This window comes from Peromyscus leucopus, chromosome 1, assembly GCF_004664715.2.
Source record: "Peromyscus leucopus breed LL Stock chromosome 1, UCI_PerLeu_2.1, whole genome shotgun sequence".
NCBI lineage: Eukaryota > Metazoa > Chordata > Mammalia > Rodentia > Cricetidae > Peromyscus > Peromyscus leucopus.
Genome location: NC_051063.1, coordinates 179850447 through 179866688, shown reverse-complemented (window position 1 = coordinate 179866688; position 16242 = coordinate 179850447). Strand labels below are relative to the sequence as shown.

General features: G+C 40.0%; 1 protein-coding gene and 1 non-coding gene across 2 annotated transcripts in view; one reads left to right on the top strand and one right to left on the bottom strand.

Annotated features, from left to right (window-relative positions):
• Znf329 (zinc finger protein 329) overlaps positions 1-16242 on the bottom strand; it is an 81097-nt gene that overhangs the window by 37628 nt on the left and 27227 nt on the right. The gene's annotated exons all lie outside the window — the stretch shown is intronic.
• Positions 9304-9465, top strand: LOC114703963. Its single transcript, XR_003736208.1, has one exon. It is a non-coding gene; the product is annotated as a U1 spliceosomal RNA (small nuclear RNA).

Genomic DNA, 16242 nt, shown 5'->3' with positions numbered 1-16242 from the left:
ACTTTACTACATCTGCAGTTAACTAAAACACAAGTAGCTGGGTACATCTGAAGAATTTTGTTCTTAAATTTTTTGAGGTGGGAAGATTCACCTTTAATCTGGGCCACACCTGCTGGCAGCCTATATAAAGGACATAGAAGGAAGACACTTGCTCTCTTTGCCTACTTGCTCTTATTCATGCTAGTACATTTTTCCCCTGGCATTAGAGATTCTGGCATGTACTGAAGGCCAGCTGGACATTCAGCCTTGTGAACTGAACTCTATTATTGGACCTTCTATTGGTAGACAGCCATTGTTGGACTATTGGTGACTATGGGGGGTCCAGCCCCTTGATAGTCCCCTCCCAAGGTCTTGGAAGGATCTACAACCAGCTGATAATTAATTTTTGATGATATGAAATGAATCTATGTACATGAAACTCCTTAGTCCATACACTTTATTCTGTCAGTTCTCTCTCTGTGCAGCTTCTATTCTGTTCTCATGCCTAGCTCCTTCCTTACCTGATTCTCTACATTTATCTGCTGTCCCCTCTTAAGTTCTATCTTAATTCTCTCATATTATTCTGCCCCATCTAGGTTCTCATCCATCTAGTTCCTTTCCATCTTAGCTTCTCTCCTATCTCCCTCATCTTGTTCCTCCCCATCTGGCTCTTCCTCATCTTCCATCTCATTCCTCTAGTACTCTCTTCAAGGCCTTCAATCTAGTTCTTTCCCACCTAGTTTGTTCCTCTCCAGTTCTTACCCATCTAGTTCCTCCATTCTCTTTTCTCCATCTTGTCCTCAAGTTCTCGCTCTCAAATTCCTCCTCTGAATCTCCTATACCCCTCAGTTCTTCATTCCCAAGTTCTCTAGGGAATTCAGTTATAAACCCAAGCAATAGCAATCCTCCCCCTCCAGCCAGGTCACCAGGCTTGAATTCCTACAGGGTCATAAAGGCAGGTAAGAATTTTCCTCAGGCAGTGGCTGTCAGGCTTTCTTTTACAACCCAAAAGGGGAGTGGTAAAGGAGGAGGTCAACTGCAAGCTAATGATCAGTTAGTACATCAGAAAAGGGAATCTGTGTGCTCAAACTACATTCCTAGAAGTGGTTAGGTAAGAAGTTAGGAGTCTATATTAGTAAGGCTGTAAGAAAGGAGGGTCTCACCCTAAATTGCACAAGAAATAAAGCTATTCGCCTGACCCAGGAGACAGGTGTTGTTTTTGGTCTTGGATGCTTAAGTCTGTTCTTAGAGAATACAGAGGTATCTCTGATAAGATACTTCCGTTCCTCCAGGGATGGACCCAGCCAGATGCTGCCAATGACAGTAATTACAGGGAGGCTTGAACTGGGGTTCTGGCTGTGCATAGCTGCCAGCACAGAAGATTATCTAAATATTCCATTAATAGAAAGGAAATGGTGCCCAATAAATTATAGAAAAGCTACAATAACACAAGAAACTCAGCAGGAAACAGCTAATAATCAAAAGCCAAATATCACCAAGGCCCCTTGAGCCTCAGCTTGACCTCTGGAAGGCCCTTGGCTTCTTCCAGGTATTACCTTTGTCATAACCAGCTGAAATCCTACTTTATATAGTTTTGCAGCTTGTAGCATTGGACCACAGCCTGTAAGTCATTCTAATAAATGTGTGTGTGTATTTGTGTGTGTGTGTGTGTGTGTGAGAGAGAGAGAGAGAGAGAGAGAGAGAGAGAGAGAGAGAGAGGAGAGAGAGGAAAAAGACTCAGATCCACTACTCTAGAGAACCCTAATACACTTGCTTAATTAAGAATACACTGGGTTGGGGATTTAGCTCAGAGGGTTGGGGATTTAGCTCAGTGGTAGAGTGCTTGCCTAGCAAGCTCAAGGCCCTGGGTTCGATCCTCAGCTCCACAAAGAAAAAAAAATATGCTGATCTGATGCTTAAATGAGCAACATTAAAACAAAATGTCTTATCAAACAGTCCTAGCAGATCTATGCAAGGCTGGATGGAGATGCATTATGTGAAATTTCCAAATAGTCAATAAAAATACTGTCAGAAAAAAAAAATCTCCAGATCACACACAGCTGACATCATCCCTTTCTTCAGGGTTCCACATTGCTCCTCTAAGTTCTTTATAACATTAAAAACATTCTAGAGCTGGGGTTGTGGCCCAGTGGGTGAACATGTGCTTTGCATATATAAAGTTCAACTCCATCGCACGTGTACACACACACACACACACACACACACACACACACACACACACACACCAGAGCCCTTAGGATCTAGCCTATAGAGCATGTTTAATCATTCGCTCTTGGGTGAATGCCTCACCTTTCTCTGAAGCAAATAGGACTTGAAGACAGGTGTCTTGGTGTAAGGTCAAGTATATGAGAAAAGGGCTAGTTATGAGGAGGCATACATCAGTCGTAGTGCAGTTATTATCACGCGGTGTTTAATTGTTTCAACAACCTAATAAAGTGTTAGTATTTTTGAAATGGGACTTAAATTTGCCCAAAGGTGTGTTAGGCAGTAAATTACTCCATATTATTGTCTACCAAGTATGACACAAGTGGTTGGACTAGAGACTAAAACCTAAGAATCTCATTTTTCTGGATCCATAACACTAAAATGGGCCTCTCCAACAGTGAGGAGCCAGAAGCAGTCAAGAGATGGAAAAATTATGAACTACAGGAGAACTTTGGATCAGAAGATGCAACATGCAGCTTGGGAAATATGGTTTGCCTGTGTGTTCTATGTAATAAGCAATTCCAAATTAGTGGCAGAAAATGGCCATTTTATTATTTGGTGGCCTATGGGTAAATTTGGAGACTTAACTGTTCAGTGGTTTCTGGTATCTCAGCCAGGAAGACAAAGAGTTGAAAATGGAACACCTAGGGCAATTCTGATATAGCTTAGATGTGTATGGACTCTGGGCCTTGTGTGTGTTGTCTTTCAAGATCACAGAAGAAAGCAGGGTCAAGTTTGAGTCTTCTATCATTGAGCCTGTCAGCTCCCACACATACAGCCTCCCTTTGCCTTCCTCTTCCTGTCTTAACCTTTAAATTTTTAAGGTAAAGGCTGACACAACTGAGGCCCTTCCTACCCAGAGAGAGCTTTCCATAACCTGGCTGGTTTCCCTTCAAAAGCTGAAGGAGTCAGATTCCCCTCTCATTGAGTTTGAGCGATGCTTAGAAAACAACAGAAAGTAGTCTCTACCCTACTTTCCAAGGCAGAAGACACTGTGTTGCCAGGCTGGTGCTTCTTCCAGTTTGGTTGGAATTCTGGATCTCTAGATGGCCCCTCTGAAATCCAGTCTTAGAGCCATTAAAAAAAAAAAAAAAAAAAAAAAAAAAAAAAAAAAAAAAAAAAAAAAAGACCTCTGGTGACTAATGGCTAGTAGGTGGCTTCAACAAAGACCCTGAACTCACAATCAAATGGAGTCCAACTGACCTGGGGGTTTCCCCAACTTCAGCCTTGAGATGGTAATGAGATAACAGACATGCAGCATTTTGAAGAGGAGCTAAAGATTCCCAGTGGGGCCCAAATTCTCAGTCATTGGGCTAACTTGGCAAGGAAGAGAGAGTTCTGAGGCAAAGTCAGGAGTTCTGTGAGGGTCTTACTTTGTTTCCTATTGCTGTGATAAAACAATACCAAAGGCAACTTGGAGAAGAAACCTCCACCCTGATCATAGTCCATCATTGAAGGAAAGCCAAGGCTGGAAATCAAAGGGCAGGAACCTGGAGGCAGAAACTGAAAAAGAGTGCTGCTTACTGGCTTGTTCTTGTGGTTTTGTCAGCTACTTTCTTATACAACTCAAGACTTAGTCTGTAATTCTCTTTCTTTGTTGGGTTTTTATGTAGTTTGGGTATCAGGGTAACTGTGATCTCGTAATATGAATTGGGCGATGTTGCTTCTGTTTCTATTTTGTGGAATTATTTGAAGAATATTGGTGTTAACTCTTCTTTGAAAGTCTGTGTTAATTTCTGGACCTGGGCTTTTTTTTCTTTTTTTTTTTTTTTTTTTTTTTTTTTTTTTTTTTTTTTGGTTGGTAGATTTTCATGGCTGCTTCTATTTCACTAGGGGTTATAGGTCTGTGTAAATCACTTACCTTGATTTAACTTTGGTAAGTGATATATATTGAGAAAATTATGCACTTTTTTAGATTTTCCAATTTGGTGGAGTACAGGTTTTTAAAGTATGTTCTTATGATTCTGTGGATTTCCTTGGTGTCTGCTTTTACATCCTCCTTTTCATTTCTAATTTTGTTGACTTGGATATTCTTACTCCTCATTTTAGTTAACTTGGATAAAGGTTTGTCAGCCTTATTTTCTCTTTTGTTTCATTGATTCCTTGTATTTGTTTTGTTTCTATTTTATTGATTTCAGTCCTGAGTTTATTGCCATCTACTCCTCTTGGGTGTAGTCACTTCATTTTGTTCTAGAGCTTTCAGGTGCTCTGTTAAGTGGCTAGTACAAGATTTCTCCAGCGTTTGTTTGTTTGTTTGTTTGTTTGTTTGTTTGTTTCATGTAGGCACTTAGTGCTATGAACTTGCCTCTTAGAACTGCCTTCATTGTGTCACATAAATTTAGGTATACTGTGTATTCATTTTCATTAAATTCTGGAAAGTTTTTCTTTCTTGGCCCATTTTTCATTCAGCAGAGAGTTGTTCAGGTCCCATGAGTTTGTAAACCTATTGTTTCTGTTGTTGATATTCAGTTTTAATCTGTGGTGGCCAGATAGAATGTAAGGTATTATTATAATTTTCTTTTATCTATTGAGACTTGCTTTGTGAATAACTATGTATCATCAGTTTTGAAGAAAGTTCTGTGAGATGCAGAGAAGTATATTCTTCTGTCTGTGTGAAATGTTCTGTGAATATCTGTTAAGCCCATTTGATATATAATGTCAGTTAGCTCCTGCATTTCTCTGTTTAGCTTTTGTCTGAATGACCTATCTATTGGTGAGAGTGGGGTATTAAAGTCTCCCACTATCTTTGTGTGATGATCATCATGTGATTTAAGCTGTAGTGGTGTTTCTTTTAAAAACTTGGGTGCCCCTGTGTATGGGGCATAGATGTTAATAACTGAAATGTCCTCTTGGTGGATTTTTCCTTTGATAAGTTTATACTGTCATCCCCCATCTCTTCTGATAAGTTTTGCTTTGAAGTCTATTTTGTTTAATATTAAAATGGCTATATTAAAATGCTTCTTAGGTACATTTTCTTAGAATGTCTTTTTTGAACCCTTTACCCTGATATGATGGCTATGCTTGATGTTGAGGTCCTTTTTCTTGGATACAGCAGAAAGATGGATCTTGTTTTTTTATCCATTCTGTCAATCTGAGTCTTTATTGGGGAATTGAGACCACTGATGCTGAGAAATACCAGTCAACAATGATTGTTGATTCCTGGGTTGTTTTTTTTGTTTTTGTTTTTGTTTTGTTTTTGTTTTATTTTTTTGTTTTTGTTTTTGCAGACAGGGTTTCTCTGGCTAACACTGGCTGTCCTAGAACTCACTCTGTAGACCAGACTGGTGTCAAACTCAGAGATCAACCTGCCTCTGGATTCCTGTTATTTTGTTGTTGTTATTGCTGTTGAAGGTGGTGGTGGTGGGGTGTGTGTTTCCCTTCTTTTGACTTTGCTTGTCTGAGATTATTTATTCTGTGTTTTCATGGGTGTAGTTAGCTGGCTTAGGTTGGAGTTTTCCTTCTTTCACTTCTGTATGGCTTGTTTTGTAGATTGATGTTGTTTAAATATTGCTTTGTCTTGGAACATATTTTCTCCATCTATGGTGACTGAAGTTTTGCTGGATATAGTACTCTGGGTTGACATCTGTGGTCTCTTAGAGTCTGCAACACATTTGTTAAAGCCCTTCCGGCTTCTAGAGCCTCCATTGAGAAGTCAGGTGTAATTCTAATAGATCTGCCTTTATATGTTACTTGGTCTTTTTCCTTTGCAGCTTTTAATATTCTTGTTGTTATTGTTCTGTATGTTTAGTGCTTTGATTGTTATATGGTGAGAAATTTTCTTTTATAGTCCAATCTATTTGGTGTTCTGTGTGCTTCTTGTACATACAAACATATATATATATATATATATATATATATATATATATATATATATATTTAGGTTAGAAATTTTTCTTCCATGATTTTGTTGAAAACATTTTTTGGGCCTTTGACCTGGGTTTCTTTTCCTTCCTCTATTCCTATTATTCTTAGGTTTGGTCTTTTCATGGTGTCCCAGATTTCCTGGATGTTTTGTGCCAGGAGCTTTCTAGATATAACATTTTAACTTATGTATTTACTTCTTCTATCATATCTTCAATGCCTGAGATTCTCTCTTCCATATCTCTTATATTCTCTTGGTGAAGCTTACCTCTGGGCTTCCTGTTTGAATTCTTCAATTTTTCATTTCCAGAATTCCCTCAGTTTGGGTTTTCTTTATTGATTCCACATTCATTTTCAGGGCTGGAATAATTTTACTTATTTCCTTACACTGTGTTTTCATAGATTTTTTAAAGGATTTATTAATTTCTTCTTTAAGGAACTCTTATCATCTTCATACAGGAGGTTTTAAGGTCTTTTTCTTATGCTTCAAATGTGTTGGAATATTCAGGGCCTGCTGTAGTAGGATAGCTAATCTCTAGTGAAGACATATTGCCCTGCTTGTTTTTATTGTGTATTTATACCACCATCTAGGCATCTAAGATTGGGGTGATTATATGTCTAGATGCTGATTTTTTTATTTTTCTATGATTTGTTCACTGTTTCTGTTTTCTCTCTGTATTTTTGGAGAATGTGATGGCTGTGTGTTGCCTGTTAGGAAATATTCTTTAGATCTGATAGTTGTGGCCAGTGTAGATTCCAGGTAAAATGTGTTTCTGGGTACTGAGAGCTGATTCTTAGGAATGGGGATAGGCTGGGTGTCTGAAGGGGATCACAGGAACGGAGGGAGACAGTGAAGAAAGGTCATCCCAGAAGGTCTGTTATAGTGCTGGGGCTGAGTGAGGAACAGAAGGAAAGGGGAAGATCTACTGACAGTCTACCTGCTTTCCTGGCAGGAGTGGTCTCTGTGTTAGCGGGGCGTGTCAACCTGTTGGGGGCTGGGTTACTGTTGGGGGAGGGAGGCTAGAAATGGATGGTCTGTGGGATCCATAGGAGAAGTGGGTGTCATGAGGAAGAGGAAGGCTGCAGCTAGTGTTCTGTTGCAGACCTAGGGATGAGACTAGGGGATTGGATTTGCAGGGGAGGAGGGAGTGGTGAATGCCCTGCCTGTTTCCCTGGCCTCCTTGGCAGGTGTGTTCCCAGTGAATGTCTGCTGGTATTGGAGACTTGGATAATGGGATAAGTCGAGGGAAGGAAAGTTGGGGAAGAAGATCTTTGTGATCCATTGGGGATGCTGTTAGAGAAGTAAGAAAGATTGCAGCAGGTTTTCTGCTACAGAACTGGGGATGAGACTGGGGGTAATGGATCTAAAGGACCAAAAAGAGGGGTGGGGATCCACCATCAGTCTTTTTGTTGCCCTGGCAGGTGCAGAACTTGGGTTAGCAGGAGGAACCTACTGGGGTTGGGGGCTAGAACAAAGCAATGAGTGGGGAGGGGGAAGTTAGAAGAGGAAGATCTCTGGGAGCCACAGGAGATGGGAACAGGAGGGCAGGGAAGGCTGCCACAGGTGTTCTGCTCAGAGCTGGGGTGAGATCATTATTATTATCTCTTAGAAGCCTGTTCTTTTCTAATGAGAGACAGAATTCAGAGATCAAGAGAGGATGGGAGGCGGGTCAAAATGGGAGGAGAAGAGGAAAGGGAAACCATAATCAGGATATATCATGTGACAAAATGATCTATTTGCAAAAATAGGGGGGGAAAATTAAACCAAAATAAATAGGATTTTGAGAAGTCTTATGAATGTTATTGATGTAAGAAATTTTTCTGTCAAGTCTCTGGCCTTATTTGATAACAGGGAACTCATACCAAAGAGAAGCCTGATGAGTGGGATCAAAGTGGGAAATGCTTCAGTTGGAGTTCTCACTTTATTGCTCATCAGAGAATTCATAGGAAAGAGAAATACCATGACTGGCTTGAGTGAAGAAAGCCACCAGAGCCATTTATTATTAGGCACCAGAGAAATCAATCAGTCAAGAATTATCATGAGTATCACCATGATGGAATACACAACATGCAGAATTCTCACATCAGAGAACATTGAAGAATGAATTCGCTAATATCGCAGAGACACTCAGTGTCATACAGGTGAGAAATCCTTCAAATGGAGGTCTTGCTTCCTTGTTACATACTTACCAAATCCAGTCAGTGAAAAACTACAAGAATTAATATGAAAAAAATCTCCAGAAGAACATCTAAACTTTTAGATCAGCAGAAAATTCCTCACTGAACAGAATTCTATTCATATAATCAATGAAGAAGTACTTTTGAGAAGCACTCTACTCATGTTGAGCACAAGAGTACTCATTCTAGAAAAAAAAAACTCTGAGTATTGTTTTTCAATGTCATAGTATGTGGTCAATCTTTGATCTTATAACACAGTTATATGAAAAGTGATCAACTCAAATGGTGTTCTTTATTGCACATAGTTCTAAAATGAAAAAAAAAGGTATTACAAGGGCAAGAGGATGAACAATTTACACATGAATGTGAAGAAAGTTGTTCCTTGGAATACTATATAATTGATAGAAACACTGAAAGAGAAGATAAATATAAGATCAACTTCTTGGTTACTGAGACACATATCCACTTGGACCAACTTTTCTAGTTGCTACTTTTTTGTTTTCTGAAGATTCTGAATGACACAATTGTTTTTCAAAAGCATGGTGTATAGGACTGTGCAGCCAGGTTAAAGTAAAATTTACCCATAAATAGGAATCAAACTAGAGTTGGGCACTGGTGGCACACATCTTTAATCTCAGCACTCAGGAGGGAGAGACAGGCAGATTCTAAATTCAAGGCCAGCATGGTATGGTCTACAGAGAGAACTCAAGGACAGCCAGGAATACACAGATAAACCCTGTCTTGAAAACAAAAAAAAAAAACAAAAAAACCCAACAATTTAAAAAAGAAAAGAAACAAAGTAGAATGAATAAATGATTTATATATATATATATGTATATATATATATAAACATTCATGTGATTACTCAACAATGCATTTGTTTTGTTTTCCTTTGGTATGGGTTTTATGTAGTTCTAGATGTACTGAAACTCTCTATGCAGACCAGGCTATCATAGAAATCAGAAAAATCCACCTGCATTCTGAGTGCTGGGGGTAAAGGCAAGCACCACCACAACCAGGTCCAAAAATACATTTTTTAAAGCAACAAGTAAGAACTGGGTATTTGCCTGGCAGAGAAGATACCATGATCAGAAAGGAGACTTTCCCAAGATGAGGCTCATTCATTGCACTCAAGATAGCTAACCCCTGTAATTCTCCAAATTCGGGAAACTTGATTGCATAATTTGTGGTAGTAGAGAACTGCATTTGTGTTGTCTTCTTCAGAAAAAAGTAGAAGAGTGCTACGGGCCGCAGGAACGAATGTATTTTAAGAACTCAGCTGGTTATGGCAAAGCCACTACCTGAAAGGATCAAGGAATTCCCTCAGAGGAAGCCAAATCTCAGGGAGCATTTGGTGTTACTTGGCTTGTTATATATCAGCTGTCTTCTGTTATGAATATCATGTGTGCCTTCATAGTTTTCCCAGGTGATTTTTCTTTAAGACTTGCTAACTGTGTGGACTGATCACTCTTTGGACATATATATTTGAGGTATTTGGAGAACAGCCTCAGGATAGGCCTCTTTCCCTCAGGCCCTTCCCTTTTAGCACTGGAATCAGATATCTCCCTCAGCCACATTCAAGGACTAACAGGAATAACAATCCACACCACCACATAAGTCTCCTGAATTAAAGTCTCCTGAATTCCACAGAGACACCTTAAATAATAGCTTCACACAATTTAACTTGGACCCTCCTTTCTTACAGCCTTACTAACTTTATAGACCCCCTAACCTCTTACCTAACCATTCTAGGAATGTAGATTGAACACATAAATTCCTTTTTTGATATACTAACTGATATTAGCTCTCAATTGACCTCCTCCCTTAATGACTCCATTTTCAGGTTGTAAAAGAAAGCCTGACAGTCACTGCCTAAGGAAAATTCTTTCCTGCCTTTATGACCTTGCAGGAATTCTGGCCTGGTAACCTGGCTGGAGGGGGAGGATTGCAACTATTTGGGTATATAACTGTAAAGCTAGATACTGAGAGAGGATTAGAGAAATAGACTAAAGAGCTCCATGTGCTGAGATTCTTTTCCCGAAAATAAATCTCGCTGTTCATAGTTTCTCTTCTGAGCCCCTGGGAAGTATATTATTAAGGCTGGTCCTTTAACAATATACAAAAGAAGAGGGGCTGGAGAGGTGCCTCAATGTTTAAAAGAACTGTCCATTCTTCCAAGGGAACCTAGGTTTGACTCCCAGCACCCACATGGCAGCTCACAATCATCTGTTGTAACTCCAATTCCAGGGGATCCAATGCCTTCTTCTGGTCTCTGTGGACACTGAATACAGGTAGTATACAGACACACATGCAGGAAAAACATGCATACACATAAAATAATTTTAAAAATTGAAAATAAATGTTTAAAAAGAATTGGAGTGACCTTAGTTTTAGAGCACTTGCATATAATATGAATAGTTCTGGGTTCAATCCATACCATCTCAAGAAATAAAAGAAACAAAATTTGGAGAAATTTGGTTTGCCAGTGGTCCAATGTTGAAGGACAAAGAACTAAAAATTGAATACTGCTAAGCCTCTAGAAGTGATAGTAGATTCTGTTATTTATGGGTTCACCAGAATTTTGCCAATGAGGACCCATTAATTGTGGGGCTAGGACTCGGGGGGAAAAAAACCACTGGAAAATTGTTAGGGTGGTACAGAGGGTATGTGTATATAACTTGTAGACACAGAAGTGCCATTTACCCAGAACTTCTTACATAATTCTCACCTCATATGGAGAAAGTGACTAGAAACACAGGAAACCTCAAATAGAAGCTTCAACCCTTTATTCATGCTTCATCTAACATGAGTACCTGGCACAAAACCAAAGCAAGATCTTTTCCATGGTCATGGCTATGGCACTTCCTGGAAGTTGGAGGTAGGTTCTTTCTCTGGCTTCCTAGATCACAGGCTTCTAATTAGGTTTTACTTGTCCCAAGAGGTTAAAGAGAAGCATTCAAAGCCTGGCATGGTGGCACATGCCTTTAATTCCAGCACTCAGGTGGCAGAGGCAGGTGGATCTCTGAGTTTGAGGCCAGCCTGGTCTACAGAGGGAGTTCCAGGACAGCCAGGGCTACACAGAGAGACCCTGTCTCAGAAGGAGGAGGAAGAGGAAGAGAAGACTGACAGAGGAGGAGGAGAAAGAAGAAAAGTAGAGGAGGAAGAGGGGAGGAGGAGGAGGAGGAGGAGGAGGAGGAGGAGGAGAATTTTCCATGGTTGTCTGAAAAAGTTCTATTTTTGTGTCAATGTCTCCTCCTGAGGGTGGTGCCCATGGTTGATAAGGCATTTTTCTCCATTTATTAGAATTTCTAAGGTCCATGATGGCAAGATTAAGACTTCTCAAAAGAGATCTTTGATGGTTCATGCCATTAATTCTAGCACTTTGTGAGGTTAAGGCAGGTAGATCTCTTGAGTTTAAGGTCAGCCAGGGATACACTTTGAGATCCTGCCCCACAAAAACAAAACTAAAGCAAGGGACTGGTTTGCAGATGGAGTTTGTTAACTCTTTAGCAGTTAAGAGCACATATTGCTTTTCCAGAGGACCTGAATTCAGTTCCCAGCATCCACATCAGACAGCTCAGGTCTAAGGGAATCCCACACTTCTGGCCTCCGCAGTCACCTGCTCTCATGTGCTCTCATACACACACAGACACATATAAATTAAAATAATTTTTAATGAAATCAAAAAGATCTTTGGTTTTGTATATCTTTTTTAAAATATTTTATGCCAGGTGTGGTGGTGCATGCCTTTGATCACAGCACTCAGGAAGCAGAAACAGGTGGATGTCTGTGAGTTCAAGGCCAGCCTGGTCTACAAAGTGAGTTCCAGGATAGCCAGAGCTGTTACACAAAGAAACCCTATCTCAAAAAAAAATTATTTTATGTGTATGAATGTTTTGTCTGTGTACCACATGCATGCTTTGTGCCCAGAGAGGTGGGAAGAGAGCACTGGATCCTTTGGAACTGGAATTACAGACAGTTGTGAGCCACATGAGCTCTGGGAATTAGTTCCAGGTCATCTGCAAGAGCAACTAGTGCTCTAAACCACTGAGCTATCTCTCCAGCCCCTGGATTTGTAAATCTTTTTTTTTCTGGTTTGGTTTTTCGAGACATGGTTTCTCTGTGTAGCATTGGAGCCTATCCTGGAACTCACTCTGTAGACCAGGCTGGCCTTGAACTCACAAAGATCTGCCTGTCTCTGCCTCCCGCGCTGGGATTAAAGGCGTGTGCCACCACTGCCCAGCTCCAGTTTTTTTAATCTTAACATCACAATATTTGAATAGATGAAATCTTTAGTGAGGCTGATTATGAGCCAGAAACTGTCTCATGTTTTGGGCTATGCAGATCTACATTTTATCAAAAAAAAAAAAATGGCTCTATATTCCCCATACTGGCTAGATGCCCCTCCCTTTGATGCCTTGAGATTGATCCCTTTTATCTACACATCATGCTATATTTCCTAGGAAGATTATTCAAAGCTTACTCATAATGTGACATCAAGAAAGATGGAAGGAATACTGTTTTAGGTGCTCGAAATCTGGTGCAAAACTACTGGCAGCTATTTTTACCTCCAAGCTACCATTTTTCTTAAGCAGGAGGCTGCTTACTGCTCAGAAATCACCTGTGGGGGATGCCCAAAAGAGAACTAGAGTAGGATCGATTCAATGGGTTTGGCATAAGGTGAAACAGAAACACCCACAATCAAAGAAAGGAGAAGAATTGGATCCCATGAAATACATGTAGCAAGGAGACAGTTTCTTACATAACAGTTTATTATACCAACCTCACATAATTTTATCAGCTTTCCTTCACCCAAAAGGCCAGAGTGAGGGTAGTGGACAGGGTGGGTTAAAGTTAGTATTGTGATGCTGAGTTAAAATTAAAAAGTGATTGGGAGGTTGTCTTAGTGTTGTATTGCTGTAAAGAAACATCATGATCAAGGCAACTCTTAAAAAAGGGATTAATTGAGAACTTGCTTACAGTTTTAGTTAGCCCATGATCATCATGTCTGGAAGCAGAAAAACATGGTGCTCGATCAGTAGCTGATAGCTTTACATCCTGATCCAAAGGCAGCAGTCAGAGAGTGAGACACTGGGTCTGGTTTGGGTTTTTGAAACTTCAAATCCCACCTAGCCACCCCCAGCAACAAACCTCCTCCAACAAGGCCACACCTACTCCAACTCCAACAAGGCCACACCTCTGAATCCTTCCAAAACAGGGGACCAAGCATTCTTTTTTTTTTTTTTTTTTTTTTTGGTTTTTCGAGACAGGGTTTCTCGGTGTAGCTTTGCAGCTTTTCCTGGAACTCACTTGGTAATCCAGGCTGGCCTCGAACTCACAGAGATCCGCCTGCCTCTGCCTCCCAAGTGCTGGGATTAAAGGCATTCGCCACCACTGCCCGGCCATCCAAGCATTCATGCATATGAGCTAATGGTGAACATTTTCATTCATGCCACCAAAGTAGAGCAGGAGAAATGGTTAAGTAGTTAAAAGCACTTGCTGCTCTTAGAGAGGAGCCAAGATTAGTTGCCATAACTCACGTACTGGCTAAGAACCACCTTTATAACTCCAGCTCATGAGAATCCAATGCCCTCTTCTGGCCTCTTTGGGCATCAAGTGTACTCATAATGTACAATCATACATACACAGAAAATACAGATAAATATTTTTATGAATGTATTCATGGGGCAGGAAAGATGGCTCAGCAGTTAAGAACACGCGTTCTCTTCCAGAGAATTGGAGTTTGATTCACAACAACCACATATCAGCTCACAACTGTCTGTAATTCAACTTCCAGTGGATCCAAGGGCACCATGCACCCACATTGTGTATAGACACACATGCAAACAAAATAGCTATACACATAAAATAAAATTTAAAAACAACAACAAAAAAAAAGAATGTGTTCTTGTTTGCAATATCTGAGGTAAACGTCTCTGAGGCAAATACTGTCTGATTCAGGAAGTCCACCTGGTACTTCCTTTTGCCATTCCCTCTGGCTCTGTACTTGTCCTGTGAGCCATCATATGTGTGTTGGGAATTAAACCTGGGTCCTATGAAAAAGCAAGTGCTCTTAAGCACTGAGTCATCTCTCCATTGCAAAAACACATTATTATAAGCTCAACTCACAAGTTAAAAACTAAACATTTTGTTTTTCAGTGATAATCACAAAGTCTGGACAGGTCTGAAGCCCTGTGAAAAGCACCAATGTGTGAGAACCAAGTGCCTGAGCATTTGCTTGAGTAAATGAGACAAAAATTTTAAAACTTACTAAATATACTATCAGTGGTGACTTTTAAAAAATTATTTTATCATTTTATGTGTATGGGTATTTTGCCTATATGTATGTCTGTGAACCATGTACATGCAGTGTCCATGGAGGTCAGAGTGTTCTGGATCCCCTGGGATTGGAATTAAGACAGTTGTGAGTCAAAAAAAATGTAAAAAAAGATAGTCGTGAGTCATCATGTTGGTGCTGGGAATTGAACCCAGATCCTCTGGAAGAGCAGCCTATACTCTTCACCATTGAGCCTTCTCCTCAGCCCTTCAGTGGTGACTCTTAAGCCTCCCTTTCTTTTCACAACAGAACTTTTTACATGGAGATTAGTGGTGACTATGAGGAATATGGAAACCTCATTAATCACAGGATGATCTTAAGTGAGCATGAAGTGAGGCCTTTGAGAGGCATTCAGTATGTGGAGAATGTATGGCAGCCCATTCTGAGAGGTCACATCTTGTACATAAGGAAGGAAGTGACCCCGGAGTGGCTCCATCTGGGTATGAGCAGAGCTTTTATATCTGTCCCATGGCTATTCAGACTGGGAAGAAGCCACAGTCATGTAATCAGTGTGAGAAATCTTTCAGCTATCATTCTAAGCTTGTTGTACACCAAAGTACACACAATGGGTTGAAGGGAGCCCTATGAGTATACCTTGATGTTTGAAATCTTTCAGACAGAGCTATGATCTACATCAGAGGACTCATACTGAAGAGAAGTTCTATTAATGCAATTAGTGTGGGAAATCCTTCATCCAGATTTCTACACTTACTAGGAATCAGCTAAGTCACAGAGGAGAAAAATAGGATAATAGTTATGGCTGAGGAAAACACTTTAGATAGAACTCTATCATTATTTATCAGAGAGTTCATACTACAAAAAAAAACTGTGTAAGTGTGCTCACTGTAGAAAGTCTTTCTGGGCTGGAGAGATTAAGAACACAGTCTGCCTTTCCAGAGGACTGAATTCAAGTCTCAGCTTCCACATGGCAGTTCACAACCATCTGAAACTCCAGTCCCAGGGGATCAGATGCCCTCACCTGGCTTCTGAGGGCATGAGACACACACATGGTCATAGACATACATATAAGTAAAACAACCACACATAATAAAAGTTAAGAAAAAAGTCTGCCAAAATTCTGACTTCATTGCATATCAAATGACACACAGGAAGAAGTAATATGAGTGTAAACAATACAAAAAATCTTTCATGTGAAGCACTCAACTCATTAGGAAGTTGTGAATTCATACAAGGAAGAAGCCAGCTTTAAAATGCACTCATTAAGCCAGGCAGGGGTGGTGCACGCCTATAATCCCAGAAGTTGGGAGACAGAGGCAGGTTGATCTCTGTGAGTTTGAGGACACTCTAGTCTACAGAATGAGTTCCAGGACAGTTGAGGCTACACAGAGAAACAACTTTGTCTTCAAAAAAATAAATAAATAAACTCAGTCAAAGCCTTCACAGGGAGCTTGTACTTTATTGAACATGAGAGAACTCACACTAGAGAAAAACTACTGGAATGTACTTAGTGTGAAAAAAAAACAAAACCTGTTAGGTCTTTTTGCCTTCTTTCCAACAAAGAACTCATTTTAATGAAAACCATATAAATGCTATGACTATGGGAAATTCTGCATCAACCTCAGCTTGTTGAACATAATTGGACACATACAGGAGTAAAGCATTATGGGTGCAGTCATTATAGGAAGGTGTTTTTGTTCTAT